This window comes from Nicotiana tomentosiformis, chromosome 4, assembly GCF_000390325.3.
Source record: "Nicotiana tomentosiformis chromosome 4, ASM39032v3, whole genome shotgun sequence".
Taxonomy (NCBI): Eukaryota; Viridiplantae; Streptophyta; class Magnoliopsida; order Solanales; family Solanaceae; genus Nicotiana; species Nicotiana tomentosiformis.
Genome location: NC_090815.1, coordinates 85,551,324 through 85,567,861, shown reverse-complemented (window position 1 = coordinate 85,567,861; position 16,538 = coordinate 85,551,324).

The window sequence follows — 16,538 nt, the reverse complement described above, 5'->3', positions numbered from 1 at the left end:
AGACACAACAAAGTAATGGACACAAGACATATTCAATAATGGAAGTTGGTCCTTTGATTTGTATTAGCTTTGTTCTTTAATGCATCTGGGGGAATAGAGGTCGCTGCACACTTGAGTGAATATATGTTTTTGTATTTGCAAGTGTTAGGTCAAAACCTTGTAACATGTTGTTTATATATGTGAGATCATGAGAGTAGTTACAAGGGCATTTCCGGTTTCTAGCAAATTGCAGTTGTGCTGCTGTACTATTGCAAGTACAGTACAACAGCTTTAACATCTGTAGGGTTGACTTGCAGGACGACCTGAGGAATTGATCCTATCTGTTCCCTTTACAGTTGCCTTGTCTGTTTTCCTTGAGAATTAAACCAGACAACAAGGTATATTGAAATGAGCACAAGGGATCTGATTGTATCAAGTTCCCATCTGGTTCTTCTATGAAGTTTGACAAATCATCAAAATCATACTCATATAACTTATCAAAATTGAATGAAAAGGTCTAGTAGTTTTTTGCAACGAGTGGATATCGATGTACTTTTGTCTTAACTGCTGCAGGAGAGCCAAATATATTACCAAATTGGTCTCTAATGTTTGCAAGTTGTTATAAATTAATCAACAACTTCAATTCGTTTTGACAAACTATACAGTGTCTGATACATATTGGGGTACATTTTATAAGAGCCAATATAATATATATTTTTTCCTTATATTCATATATATATTTTTCCCTTATATTCAATTGAACAGCTATTAATGGTGTTGAATTTTTTATTAAGAATAAATTTATTTTCATGCAAATTCATCAGAAATATACGATCGAGAGAAAAAAGAATGAGATAACCGAAGAGAAGAGGTACAAACGAAAATGACGACTCGTGTTACAACATCCATGAAAGATAATTAACAAAGGAAATCACCCGAAAAATAAATACTAAAATGCCACACCATATATAGTTTAATGAGTTTAACTTATATACATCAATAGTGTAAAAAAATCTAATAAATAGTGTATAAATCCTTTACATTATCGATGGATATAAGTTAAACTCTTAAATACATTTGAATCAATTAAATACTTTTATTGAATATGAGCATAATCCAGAAACTAAAGCAGGTTTATTATTATATCAACCGGACTACTCAGATTTGGGATCAGAGGGGTTAATCTTTTTCTTGTCGTTCTTGAAAGAGGACACCACAGCTTTCACCACCTTTTCAGCAGCCATGGCTTTCACTGATTTCTTGTCTTTCTTAGGAAACACACTTCCTTTCTTTGATGTGCCTTCACCATATCCTTTTCCATTTCCATTTTTCTCCATCTCTCTTTCTAGCTCTCAGAGTTTATGTATTTATATGAGGAAGTGTAATCTATTGCTTTAATTTGTTGCTTAAGTTGTGATGCTTTGAAGAGTATTTTGTGTGCGGTATTTATAGGAGTTGAGAATTCGTTTATGGTCTACTTCTGAATATTTTCATGTAATTTCTGGTTGAATTTCTGAGTTAGCTCATGTAAGATTAAACGAAGATTGATGTTTATTTCTTGCATGGAATATATATACATGTGTGTGTGGGTTTTTGGTTTGAGGTCTTGTGTTACTAAAAGTTGATCGTATGGATGAGCCAGGAAACTTTTATGTTGTTATTTCCCTTGCATTGGTTAATATTTCATCCTTTCGTATTCTATGTTTACTTGTTTGAGAGGGAAAATCAGATTTTCTTTACTCGGTTCTTCTTCTTCTTTGTTATTTCTCCTCACTTCTCCTCTGAATTTCAATCTCCATTTTTTTTTGTGTGTGTGTATGACTTGTCTGCAAGTTTTGGTGTAAAACAGAGTTGATTTGACGTGATTCGGACGTCCGGCTGAAAAATTGCACGTTCTTAAGTTTCATTGAAAATTTCATTCTCTTTGTTGTCCGATTTGAAGTTCTAGGTGTTATTTAGGTATTTTCATCGCACGAGCGAGTTCGTATGATATTTTTGGACTTGTGTGCATGTTTGATTTGAAGCCCCGAGGGGTCAGTTGAGTTTCGCATAATCTACGAACCCTTTGAACTTAGAAAATTTCTAGTTTTTGACTTTTGCTGGTGTCGAATGCGTTCTTCTTCACGATCGCAAAGATACTCCCGCGATCGCGAAGAGTAATTTGGGCAGGGGAGGCTTTCCTTCATCGCGAACGTGATGGCTGGTACGCGAACACGAAGCTTTGTGGGATTGCCTTTGGCGAACGCGGACGGCCTCTCGCGAATGCATAGTGTTGAAGGACCTGGGGTTTGCTCTACGCGAACGCGAGCCAAGCCCCGCGAACGTGATGGCTAGGGTGGACAGACCATCGCGAATGTGTGTATCCCCTCACGAACGTGTTGGCCTTTGGCCGCTGCTGCTTCGCGATCGCGATCGCATCAGGTGTCTCGCGAACGCGATAAACACCTGACGCCCAGACTTTAAAATATCCCAAACACGGGATTTCGCCCATTTTCACCATCTTTTCATTAGAGCTTGGTCTAGAGGCGATTTGGAGGAGAAATTTCATCACCCTTTCGTAGGTTAGTGTACTTTAACTTGTTTTCTTCCATTTCCAGCAACACTCATTAATTTCTAACCTTAATCTATGTTCTTTCATGGTAGAAAATTAGAGATTTTGGATGAATTGGGAGTTTTTGTAAATTTGGGATTTAGACATCAAATTGAGGTCGGATTTCGAAACTAATTATATAATCGGACTCGAGGGTGACTGGATAAATGAGTTTTGGTCCGGGCCTCGGGTTTTGACCAAGCGGGCACTTTGTTGACTTTTTAGGAAAAGTGTAAAGATCTTAACTTTATGTATTATAATTGATTTCCCTAGCATTATTTGATGTTATTGAGTCGATTTTGGTTATATTCGATTGGTTTGGAGGCAAATGTTAGAGGAAAGGCCCCGGCTGAGCTTTGATTTACTTGCGGAGTGAGGTAAGTGTTGGGTCTAAGCTTGATTTGAGGGAATAAGAACCCTTGAGCTATGTGCTATGTGAATTATATGTGTAGCGGCGTATATGCGAGGTGACGAGTGTATATACGCCATCAAAATTTGTTTCCATGCTTTCCCGTATTTCGTTAATTATTTTATTCCATGTCTTAATTATTACATGCTTTTATTGCTTCCCATGCATTAACTTGCTACTTGTCACTTATTTCTCTCATATTAAAAATATTCGGTTCTCCCATGTTTCCATGATAAATTGCTACTTGACCTAATTGTCTTACTTGTACACCTTAGTTGTCATATATTTGACTTGTCTTGTTGCTTTGTATTAATTGTAACATTCTTTTCTTTGGTACGAGGTTCCTTTACGGCTTCTTTAATGTGGTGCTTATGCTTTCCTAAGTCGAGGGTCTATTGGAAACAACCTCTCTATCCTCCCAAGGTAGGGGTAAGGTTTGCATATACACTACCATCCTCAAACCCCACGGTGCGGGATATTACTGGGTATGTTATTGTTGATATTGTTGTTGGATCCGGTTGCACGCCGTAACGGGTGGAATAAGGGAGGATTGAGTTGATATAGTGGAATCGGGTTGCATGTTGCAATGGATTTTATATGTGATTTTTATATGGTGAAATAAGGGAGGAATATGATATTGATTCTGATTATATAGTGGGATCGGATTGTGCGCCACAACGGATTTTATATATTATTATTAATATTGATATGGTGGAATAAGGGAGGACTGTATTTGTACGGTGGGATCGGGCTGCACGCCGCAACAGGTGAAATAAGAGAGGAATGTGTTTGTACGGTGGGATCGTGTTACGCGGCACAACGGATTATGTGTTATGTATTCATTGTTGTACTGTGTTAGCTTTCGAGTCTTTCATACGAGATTCTGAATATTGGTATTTCTGATTTTACCGTTTCCGAGGATTGAGTTTATTTTAATAAGTTAACTGTATTCCTTTCCTGTTATTATTATTATTATAATGCATACAAGTTATTGTAAGTGGCTGCCTTAGCCTTGTCACTACTTCATCGAGGTTAGGCTCGGCACTTACAGAGTACATGGGGTCGATGGCACTCATACTACACTCTGCACTTCTTGTGCATATTTTGGAATCGGTCCTAGCAGCGATCAGTAGATTGCTCGGATTGATTGTCGGATTGGAAACTTGAGGTACGGCTGCTCGGCGTTCGCTCAGACAATTTTACTTTCATTCAAACCATTATCTGTATTATTCTAATCGCTCGTGCACTTGTGACACCAGTTCTGGGATTGTATCTAGATATTGCGGTTTTTTGGTTTTTCTCACTTTATTTCACTTCTATTTCATTTCATTCAGTTTAATTTGTATCAGTTAATTTGATTTGTTTAAAATTTCTAAAAACTATTCTAATGTTGGCTTGCCTAACAAGTAAAATGTTAGGTGCCATCACGGTCCCGAGGGTGAGAATTTCGGGTCGTGACATGAATCAAGTTGACGAGATTACTACAGTTTCAAAGGCTACAAGTGTCACGACCCAAACCGATGGGCCGCGACGGGCACTCGATACCTTACTCAACCGAGTACCAATATAACGTACTATCATTGATAAATGGGCTAGAAGATTTTCATGAAATAACTAGAATGAAACGTGAGGGAACACTCATCGTAGGACGACCCAACCTGTAATACCAACTCATACATAAAACATACGGGCCTATAAGACCAATGTGATCCATTATATACTTTAAACATATAGGCCGACAAGGCCATACAAGTATCCGTATACATGGCATCTATCTACAAGCCTCTAAGAGTACATAAATATCATAAAGGTCGGGACAAAACTCCGCCATACCAATCAATACATATCCTAATCATACTGGCCAAATAGCAACTCCGAAGCATATGGAGCGCACCAACACATTCCACTGAGCTGATAGCCTTCTTGGTGGACTCTCGACCTGTCTATCAAGACCCGCGGGCATGAAACGCAGCGTCCCCAGGCAAAGGGACGTTAGTACAAATAATGTACCGAGTATGCAAGGAATAAAATCAGTAAATAATAGATTGCGAGATATAAGCTTCCAAAGTCGAGTCAGTGCGGCAGGAGTTTCCTCTACGCGATCGCGAAAAGTCTTCCTCGATCGCGATTCACAGTGTCAAAATAGCAAAATTGCTTTTCGCGATCGCGACCGTTTGTCCGCCATCGCGATGCATACCTCTGTGGCAAAAAACTAGCAACTAAAAATGGACTAGAAATGGTCCGAAACCACCCCGAAACTCACCCGAGCCACTCGGTACCCCGTCCGAGCATACCAACAAGTCTCAAAACATATTGCGGACTTAGGCGAAACCTTAAACCACATCAAACAACGCTAAAACCACGAATCATATCCCAATTCAAGCTTAATGAAACTAAAAAAATTCAACTTCTACATTCGACGCCGAACCTATCAAATCAAGTCTAATTGACCTCAAATTTTGCACACAAGTCATAAATGACATAACGGACCTATAAAAATTTTCAGAATTGGATTCTGACCCCGATATCAAAAAGTCAACTCCCCGGTCAAACTTCCAACTTAAACTTCCTATTTTCGCCATTTCAAGCCTTATTCCACTACGGACTTTCAAATAATTTTTCGGATACGTTTCTAAGTCCAAAATCACCATACGGAGCTATCGGAACCGATATAACTCCATTTCGGAGTCGTCTTCACAATGTTCCGACTACGGTAAAAATTCTAAGACTTAAGCTTCCGTTTTAGGGACTAAGTGTCCCAAAGCACTTCGGATCACTTCCTTATGCCGCCGAACGAGACTTAAATTCTCAAAACGTCCGACCGGATCGTTACAGTTTTCCTTGAGAATTAAACCAGACAACAAAGTATGTTGAAATTAGCACAAGGGATCTGATTGTATCAAGTTCCCATCTGGTTATTCCATGAAGATTGATAAATCATCAAAATCATACTCGTATAACTTATCAAAATTGAATGAAAATGTCTAGTATTTTTTTGCAACGAGTGAATATCGATGTACTTTTGTCTTAATTGCTATAGGAGAGCCAAATATATTACCAAATTGGTCTCTAATGTTTGCAAGTTGTTATAAATTAATCATCAACTTCAATTCGTTTTGACAACCTCTATAGTGTCTGATACATATTGGGGTACATTTTATAACAGTCAATATGTAATATATATATATATATATATATATATATATATATATATATATAGCATTTTTTCTTATATTCAATTGAACAGTTATTAATGGTGTTGAATTTTTTATTAAAAATAAATTTATTTTCATGCAAATTCATTAGAAATATACGATCGAGAGAAAAAAGAATGAGACAACCGAATACACTATCAAAGAGGAAGAGGTACAAACGAAAATGACGACTCGTGTTACAACATCCTCGAATGATAATTAACTAAGGAAATCACCCTAAAAAATACAAAAATGCCACACAATACATCATTAGTGTATAAATCCTTTACATTATCGATGGATATAAGTTAAACTCTTAAATACATTTGAATCAATTAAATACTTTTATTGAATATGAGCATAATCCAGAAACTAAAGCAGGTTTATTATTATATCAACCGGACTACTCAGAATTAGGATCAGAGGGGTTAATCTTTTTCTTGTCGTTCTTGAAAGAGGACACCACAGCTTTCACCACCTTTTCAGCAGCCATGGCTTTTACTGATTTCTTGTCTTTCTTAGGAAACACACTTCCTTTCTTTGATGTGCCTTCACCATATCCTTTTCCATTTCCATTTTTCTCCATCTCTCTTTCTAGCTCTCAAAGTTTATGTATTTATATGAGGAAGTGTAATCTATTGCTTTAATTTGTTGCTTAAGTTGTGATGCTTTGAAGAGTATTTTGTGTGCGGTATTTATAGGAGTTGAGACTTCGTTTATGGTCTACTTCTGAATATTTTCATGTAATTTCTGGTTGAATTTCTGAGTTAGCTCATGTAAGATTAAACGAAGATTGATGTTTATTTCTTGCATGGAATATATATACATGTGTGTGTGGGTTTTTGGTTTGAGGTCTTGTGTTACTAAAAGTTGATCGTATGGATGAGCCAGGAAACTTTTATGTTGTTATTTCCCTTGCATTGGTTAATATTTCATCCTTTCGTATTCTATGTTTACTTGTTTGAGAGGGAAAATCAGATTTTCTTTACTCGGTTCTTCTTCTTCTTTGTTATTTCTCCTCACTTCTCCTCTGAATTTCAATCTCCATTTTTTTTTGTGTGTGTATGTGTGTGTATTATTGTCTATGTGTGTGCATGCATGCGTGGTTAAACTAGCATAGAATACTTAATAATTGTGCTGAATCGTTATGCAATTCTATGGAAACATTAAGTAAAGGGGTACTTATTTTTCACAAAGATTTTTGGCAATTACATTTAGTAAGCTACCTTGATCATAATAAAAACAAGAAACACAATAAAATATTTTAAGAAATTATCTTATACATATCCATGTATTAGATAAAGACATGAATAGTTTCTTCTAGGCTTTTAGTTTCTTCCGCGTAAAAATAAGAAATATTAAGATTAGCGATTTTTATGTATGTGTGTATGTGTGTTGATGAGCCAGTTATTTGCCTTGAGGCTAATATTTGCCTTGAAATATTAAGCTAATGTGTGTGAGTATCTTTTGTCAATCTTACGTGGGGAAGAGGAGATCCCACAACACATATGAACCCCCCTCCCCCCAACCCCAAACCCCCCATCCCCTCTTCCCCAACTAATCCACCAGGAGTCAAAGCTCTTTGTAGCATGTGGAACTCCAGGGATTTTTTTAGATCTTTTTGGAGAGCTAATTAAGAAGGCGTGAATATTTGTTGTCAATGTATGTATATTACAATAAACCAAAGTGCACTATTGATACTTCTGTACGGAGGTAGTGACCTAGTTAAGCCATCTAATAATGTGAGTATATACATTAATTAACTATAGTGGAAAAATAGAAATAATAATAATGTGAACAACCTTGATCAAGATCTTAATGTGAATCTAGTTCTCTATCAAACATGGGAATGCAACTTCTTCACTGAAAAAAATCCCTTCCAACAATCAAAAATCAAAATAGACATTCGTGTGTCAAAACCCCCTCAAAACACTATCAAGCTCAATATTGATGGTGCTTTTTTAAGGACAAATTTACATGCAGGTATAGGAGGAGCCTTTCGTAATAACTATGCAAATGGATTATGGGATTTTACAAATCTTGTTATGCAACATGTTCGTTGCAGGCAGAGTTACTAGCACTGGAGCAAGGCCTTAAAATAGCTTTGGATATGTCATTCCCTACACTGAAAATTGAATCAGATTCTTCAGACATGATAAAAACGATTAATGAAGACAATGCCCTTACTAACAATACTTTACTTAGTTGTTGGTTATTGATGCACCTGTTGAAAATACCAATGATCAGGCATAATTTCAGGGAAGGCAATGCAGTAGCGGATCGACTAGCAAAGGAAGCTATCAAGCACATCAACCCTAATAGATGTTTTTACCTTGCTCGTCCACCTCTTTTTGTTGAAACTGTTTTGGAAAAGGACATGCAAGGTCTTTGTGATGACCCAAAATATTATATTTAAATTTAATAATTAATTATGTGATCTAAGCACTATTTATCATTACTCGACTTGCGTGATGGCTGGTACGCGATGGCTGGTACGCGAACACAAAGCTTTGTGGGATTGCCTTTGGCGAACGCGGACGGCCTCTCGCGAATGCATAGTGTTGAAGGACCTGGGGTTTGCTCTAGGCGAACGCGAGCCAAGCCCCGCGAACGTGTGGACAGACCATCGCGAATGTGTGCATCCCCTCACGGACATGTTTGCCTTTGGCCGCTGCTGCTTCGCGATCGCGATCGCGTCAGGTGTCTCGTGAACGCGATAAACACCCGACGCCCAGACTTTAAAATATCCCAAACACGGGATTTCGCCCATTTTTCACCATCTTTTCATTAGAGCTTGGTCTAGAGGCGATTTGGAGGAGAAATTTCATCACCCTTTCGTAGGTTAGTGTACTTTAACTTGTTTTCTTCCATTTCCATCAACACTCATTAATTTCTAACCTTAATCTATGTTCTTTCATGGTAGAAAATTAGAGATTTTGGATGAATTGGGAGTTTTTGTAAATTTGGGATTTAGACATCAAATTGAGGTCGGATTTCGAAACTAATTATATAATCGGGCTCGGGGGTGACTGGGTAAATGGGTTTTGGTCCGGGCCTCGGGTTTTAACCAAGTGGGCACTTTGTTGACTTTTTAGGAAAAGTGTAAAGATTTTAACTTTACGTATTATAATTGATTTCCCTAGCATTATTTGATGTTATTAAGTCGATTTTGGTTATATTCCATTGGTTTGGAGGCAAATGTTAGAGGAAAGGCCCCGGTTGAGCTTTGATTTGCTTGCGGAGTGAGGTAAGTATTGGGTCTAACCTTGATTTGAGGGAATAAGAACCCTTGAGCTATGTGCTATGTGAATTACATGTGTAGCGGCGTATATGCGAGGTGACGGGTGTATATACGCCGTCAAAATTTGTTTCCATGCTTTCCCGTATTTCGTTAATTATTTTATTCCATGTCTTAATTATTACATGCTTTTATTGCTTCCCATGCATTAACTTGCTACTTGTCACTTATTTCTCTCATATTAAAAATATTCGGTTCTCCCATGTTTCCATGATAAATTGCTACTTGACCTAATTGTCTTACTTGTACACCTTAGTTGTCATATATTTGACTTATCTTGTTGCTTTGTATTAATTGTAACATTCTTTGCTTTGGTACGAGGTTCCTTTGCAGCTTGTTTTTCATATTCTTTAATGTGGTGCTTATACTTTCCTAAGCCGAGGGTCTATTGAAAACAGCCTCTCTATCCTCCCAAGGTAGGGGTAAGGTCTGCGAATACACTACCATCCCCAGACCGCACAGTGTGGGATATTACTGGGTATGTTATTATTGATGTTGTTGTTGGATCCGATTGCACGCCGCAATGGGTGGAATAAGGGAGGATTGAGTTGATATAGTGGGATTGGGTTGCATGTTACAACGGATTTTATATGTGATTTTGATATGGTGAAATAAGGGAGGAATATGATATTGATTCTGATTATATAGTGGGATCGGATTGCGCGCCGCAACAGATTTTACATATTATTATTAATATTGATATGGTGGAATAAGGGAGGATTGTGTTTGTACGATGGGATCGGGTTGCACGCCGCAACAGGTGAAATAAGAGAGGAATGTGTTTGTACGGTGGGATCGGGTTACGCGGCACAACGAATTATGTGTTATGTATTCATTGTTGTACTGTGTTAGCTTTCGAGTCTTTCATACGAGATTTTGAATATTGGTATTTCTGATTTTACCGTTTTCGAGGATTGAGTTTATTTTAATAAGTTAACTATATTCCTTTCCTGTTATTATTATTATTATAATGCATACAAGTTATTGTAAGTGGCTGCCTTAGCCTCGTCACTACTTCATCGAGGTTAGGCTCGGCACTTACAGAGTACATGGGGTCGATGGTACTTATATTACACTCTGCACTTCTTTTGCAGATTTTGGAATCGGTCCTAGCAGCGATCAGTAGATTGCTCGGATTGATTGCCGGATTGGAAACTTGAGGTACGGCTGCTCGGCGTTCGCTCAGACAATTTTACTTTCATTCAAACCATTATCTGTATTATTCTAATCGCTCGTGCACTTGTGACACCAGTTCTGTGATTGTATCTAGATATTGCGGTTATTTTGGTTTTTCTCACTTTATTTCACTTCTATTTCATTTCATTCAGTTTAATTTGTATCAGTTAATTTGATTTGTTTAAAATTTCTAAAAACTATTCTAACGTTGGCTTGCCTAACAAGTAAAATGTTAGGTGCCATCACGGTCCCGAGGGTGAGAATTTCGGGTCGTGACATGAATCAAGTTGACGAGATTACTACAATTTCAAAGGCTACAAGTGTCACGACCCAAACCGATGGGCCGCGACGGGAACTCGATACCTTACTCAATCGAGTACCAATATAACGTATATTTCTTATTGTACTATCATTGATAAATAGGCCAAAAGATTTTCATGAAATAACTAGAATGAAACGTGAGGGAACACTCATCGTAGGATGACCCAACCTGTAATACCAACTCATACATAAAACATACGGGCCTAGAAGACCAATGTGATCCATTATATACTTAAAAAGTATAGGCCGACAAGGCCATACAAGTATCCGTATACATGACATCTATCTATAAGCCTCTAAGAGTACATAAATATCATAAAGGTCGGGACAGAACCCCGCCATACCAATCAATACATATCCTAATCATACTGACCAAATAGCAACTCCGGAGCATATGTAGCGCACCAACACATTTCACTGAGCTGAAAGCCTACTTGGTGGACTCTCGAACTGTCTATCGGGACCTGTGGGCATTAAACGCAGCGTCCCAGGCAAAGGGACGTTAGTACAAATAATGTACCGAGTATGTAAGGAATAAAATCAGTAAATAATAGATATGAGAGAGACATGGAGTAAAAGACTCAACATGTATATTTCAATAGCTCTGTGAATCATTTATTATTACAATGTCATCCATATGCGTATAAATGTCATACCAAGCATGGGTATATGCGTTCATAACATCATCAAGCCTCTGAGGGCATCCCATCATATCATTTCAGCCACTGTGGGAAAATCATCAACGTATACCAGCTGATCAGGTGGTGGTGCGTATATAAGCAATTACTTTTCCTGGTCTTTCTGCCCCTTGTTGCGTGCATACTTAGCTTGTCTTAGTTCCCATGCATGCCGGAGTTTTCGTGCAACTCATATGATCTCGAATCCTACTTTTGATTTTTACTTCCCGTTCCTTAGCCACGGCATGTGTCACTTTCTTATGTTGTGCATACAATATTGTTGTGAGACTGTTGCTACAAGACCATTTCCTTTTTGGCTTACTGAGCTTAGGTTGAAGCCTTCTTCCTTATTACCTCAGCTAGACTTTTGTTGTAGTATTTAGGGAGGACTTCTGACTCTTGTAAAGTTGCGAGTTTATTACATCGTATAATTGAAGGAATTTTTGATGTTCTTCCTAGTAAGACTATCTTTTATTTCCATAACATTCATACGGTACCGTTAACTACCCTAACTCTTATCTGAATATTTCTCAAGTATCACGATGTCATATCTGCGAGACTGAATTTCCCATGTTAGGGTTCACTATGTTCATCTTACACAATCTGTTAATTTGTCTGTGATCTCCTGTCTAGTCATACCTAGCCTCTTCCTGAATCAACTATTAACTACTCGTTGGCCCATTCTCATATCAATATTCTGCGTAATCTTTCTTAGGTTAATTCTTTTGGCTTAACTTACCTCTGGCACTGGCTCCTTATTTATCCATAACATCCCAGACAGGAACCCTTACATCCTTTCCTTGACGTCATGCTTGCATATCTATAGTATTGGAATAAGTGTAATCTCATCCCTTTCTCACTTTTATCGCATTCTTCCTTTACTGTTTCATAGTTAATAGAACCACTTAATTCTGACTTAATGCCACATCACTCCATATTCCCTCCTTTTGGGGAGTACTAAGATTAAGTTCTACGATGATCTACGTATAGATGTTTTACCTCTTCATCTTTGGCGTCTTTTCACATCATCGATGACCCTTACTCGCCTTGCGGTAATCCTTTTGTACTAAGGATAACAAAATTCCTTACTCGCGAGGGTGACACTTAGTGTAACTGGCACACATAGTCCCTTAATCTTAACTTTTCTCACATTGCTTTCTTTAGGGAAGCGTCTTTCTGAATGACCATTCTCTGAATTTCTCATGAATCTTCTTCTCTTATCCATTGTATTATTGCCGGAATGAAATATGAAATTCACATGATGTCGACCATTATCCAATCACTCAGTTAATTCATGTTTAGCTTATCTTGTTCACCAATCCATATTGGTTTCTATTACTCTGGGTCTAACTTTTCCTTTTGGTAATCGTGTTAGAGTTGTGAACTTATTTCTGAAATGGGGATATGACTTTATGGCCTATATTCTTTTGTTGTCTCAAGGCCTATTACCTCTCGTCTCTTCCTTCACTTGACTATAGATTCTGTAATACTATCATCTTTTGATCTACCTTTTGTCATCCATGTATCACATCTTACTTATAATGTTTCCTTATCTCTCTTCTTATTTCCCTGCTAATCTTTCTACCTATCCCTTTCTTTTGAAAACTTTAACAAGACATTCTTTTGCTTTTAGCTCCCCTTGCTTCACTCATTGGCTCTTCGGTTTGCTCAACGTTCTCACTCTACTAGGGACGGAAGCCACATAAGGTAATATTTATCCCTTCCAGAATTTCAGTGCCTATGTTCTGAATATTTTTGATCATGCTAGTATTCACATCTAATTGTAATATTCTAGGGTGCACCATCTGGGTGTCTCACAAGGAGGTCTATTAACACCTTTTGTAATATCCTTCGGAAATGTCAACTATCTCAAACAATCCATCCATCATTTTGGGTTAGTCTAACCTCAATCAGATCTTGATATCTTATCCTTCTCTTAAACCATATTCGTTAGCACCCATAGGGCATGACTGAGATGGGTGTGGCCGATTGTACATCCATCTGTTACTGTTGAAGATAACTCAAAATGCTTATATCGCTCTTCTCGAATTGTAGATAATGTTCATCCTTACTAACTGGGTACCTCGTACCCCTTTTCACCTTGCTTCTTGTACTTGTTGAAACTTGTACCTTCTGATTCTCTATTGCTTTTTACCACATGGGTGGATAGATATTCTGCCTTAGGGCTTCTTATCAAGAACCTTACACATTTTAGTACACACATGATCTGTTGAAGACCTCACATTTACTCATCATAAGCATTATGCATAATCGAGTTCCTCTAAGTCAACTCTTCCATAGCCGCATGAAATCTTTTACCAACCGTCTTTCTTGATATAGGCATCGTCGTATTATGAATAAGATAGAGTTTAGGAAATTGAGTTCTTACAACTGAGCTCTACCACATGATCTAGAGTAAGAAGAAAGAGTGACAGTCCTAAATGCCATGCAGCCTCCTGCTTATAAGTGTGGTGCACAACACACCCATAAACAAGACTCTACTAGACACAACTTGTAGACTCCCCAGGACAGAACTGCTCTGATACCACTTTTGTCACGACCCAAGCCGATGGACCGCGACGGGTACCCGGTACCTTACTCAACCGAGTACCAACATAACGTATCTTTCTTATTGTATTATCTTTGATAAATGGACCAGAAGATTGTCATGAAATAACAAGAATGAAACGTGAGGGAACACTTGTCGTAGGACGACCCAACCTGTAATACCAACTCATACATAAGACATACAAGCCTATAAGACCAATGGGATCCATTATATACTTAAGATATAGGCCATACAAGTATCCGTATACATGACATCTATATACAAGCCTCTAAGAATACATAAATATCATAAAGGTCGGGACAGAGCCCTGCCATACCAATCAATACATATCCTAATCATACTGACCAAATAGCAACTCCGAAGCAAATGGAACGCACCAACACATTCCACTGAGCTGATAGCCTACTTGGTGGACTCTCGAACTGTCGATAGGGACCTGCGGGCATGAAACGTAGCGTCCCCAGGCAAAGGAACGTCAGTACAAATAATGTACCGAGTATGTAAGGAATGAAATCAGTAAATAATAGACATGAGAGAAACATGGAATAAAAAACTCAACATGTATATCTGAATAGCTCTGTTAATCATTTAATATTACAATGTCATGCATATGCATATAAATGTCTTACCAAGCATGGGTATATGCGTTCATAACATCATCAAGCCTCTGAGGGCATCCCATCATATCATTTCAGCCACTATGGGCAAATCATCAATGTATACCAGCTGATCAGGTGGTGGTGCGTATATAACGTCGTAACCATTTTTGCATATCCCATATAAATATAATATACATATATACGCGTATATAATACCATCTGGTCATGGGTCAATGTAAATGAATGCAATGCATGAGAAGTACGTCAATAAAATCTTTGAGAGTGTCATAAGACCATTATACCTTTTATTAATATCATGAAGTAAACTTTATCAACTTACGTAGTTTCTGAGACCCATGAACATATGATAGAATAATAGGACACATGGGGAATCAAGAACATAAGCATCGCTAGCATTTCTATGAATAGAGTCGTTTATGGAAGTTGTGCATTTACTCGTTTCGTTTGTATCGGGAAAGAAAGGATAGCCTTAACATACCTTGACCGATTCTCTTGATAATTCCTCTAACACGCGTCTTGCAACAACACGTAATAGCGGATCAAAGTAGAGAAAAATTCATATGATATTCTTGAGAAAGATTGTACCGGACTTTCTTAGAATTACATCTCACGCTGCTGTAGCGTTATGAAATCTCATATTTTTGAATTCCTGAAGATCCATGAAAGCTCACGGGTATTGAATTCTTGAAGATCTATGGAAGCTCATGTTATTGAATTCTTGAAGATCTCTGGAAGCTTACGTTATTGAATTCCTTAAGATCATACTTTAGCATTTGATATATGCTAAAGTAGAGAAGCCTTATATTAAATGGGTGTGGGCCCCACTTCATGTGGTTGCTTAGCCACATAGCCCTTAATCTTGCCATCTTACCAAAATGGTTTTAAGAGTCATAAATGGGGATGAGGGGTGTTGCCACGTTAGGGAGTTAATTCTTATCCCATAATCATCCACTTTAATTCCTTAATTATTTTGTTAATCCCCATTAACTAATAATTACCTAATTATCCACAAAATTAGAAATTATCTCAAATTACTTAAAATACTACTCGCTTTTAACACACTTTATATACCTTACTATCATGGTCATGTGGTACCTTGTATGGCACTAGTCCATAAATACGGGGTATTATAACTTGGATCGTATTTTATCCCCAAATTTCCAAACTTCGACGAAACTCATTTTCTTCGATTCGCTTACTCTCTCACCTTCACGAATTAATTTATCACTTGTTTGAAATAGCATAATCCTTATAATCCCAAAATAATCTCATTCCCGAACTTACGTCGATTAACTTACGACGAAGCTTTAATGTACGAAAATGCGGAATGTAACATCTTAATTCCAAGCTTACATTAATTTACTTATGGTGTACTTTCACGTACGAAAATATGGGGTGTAACAACAAGATCGTCGTCGAAAGTTTACTTGTTGCCATGTTGGTCTATGGAATAAATTTCTTGGAGACTTGGAAGATATTTGGATCATAAAACCTTTGCAAGAAACGAAGGATCTTGAGAGTGTCTTTTAAAGGCAGAATAGACTAGTAGATCCTCCCTATACTTGTTCGGATTTGTCGTCCCGGTTCCTAAACTACACGAAGTTTCATTCAAACACTTGAGCTTCATCAAAATAAATATTATAAACCCCTCTGACCGCTGACCAAGCTTATTTGGCATTTGTTTATCTGAGTACGATGAAATGTG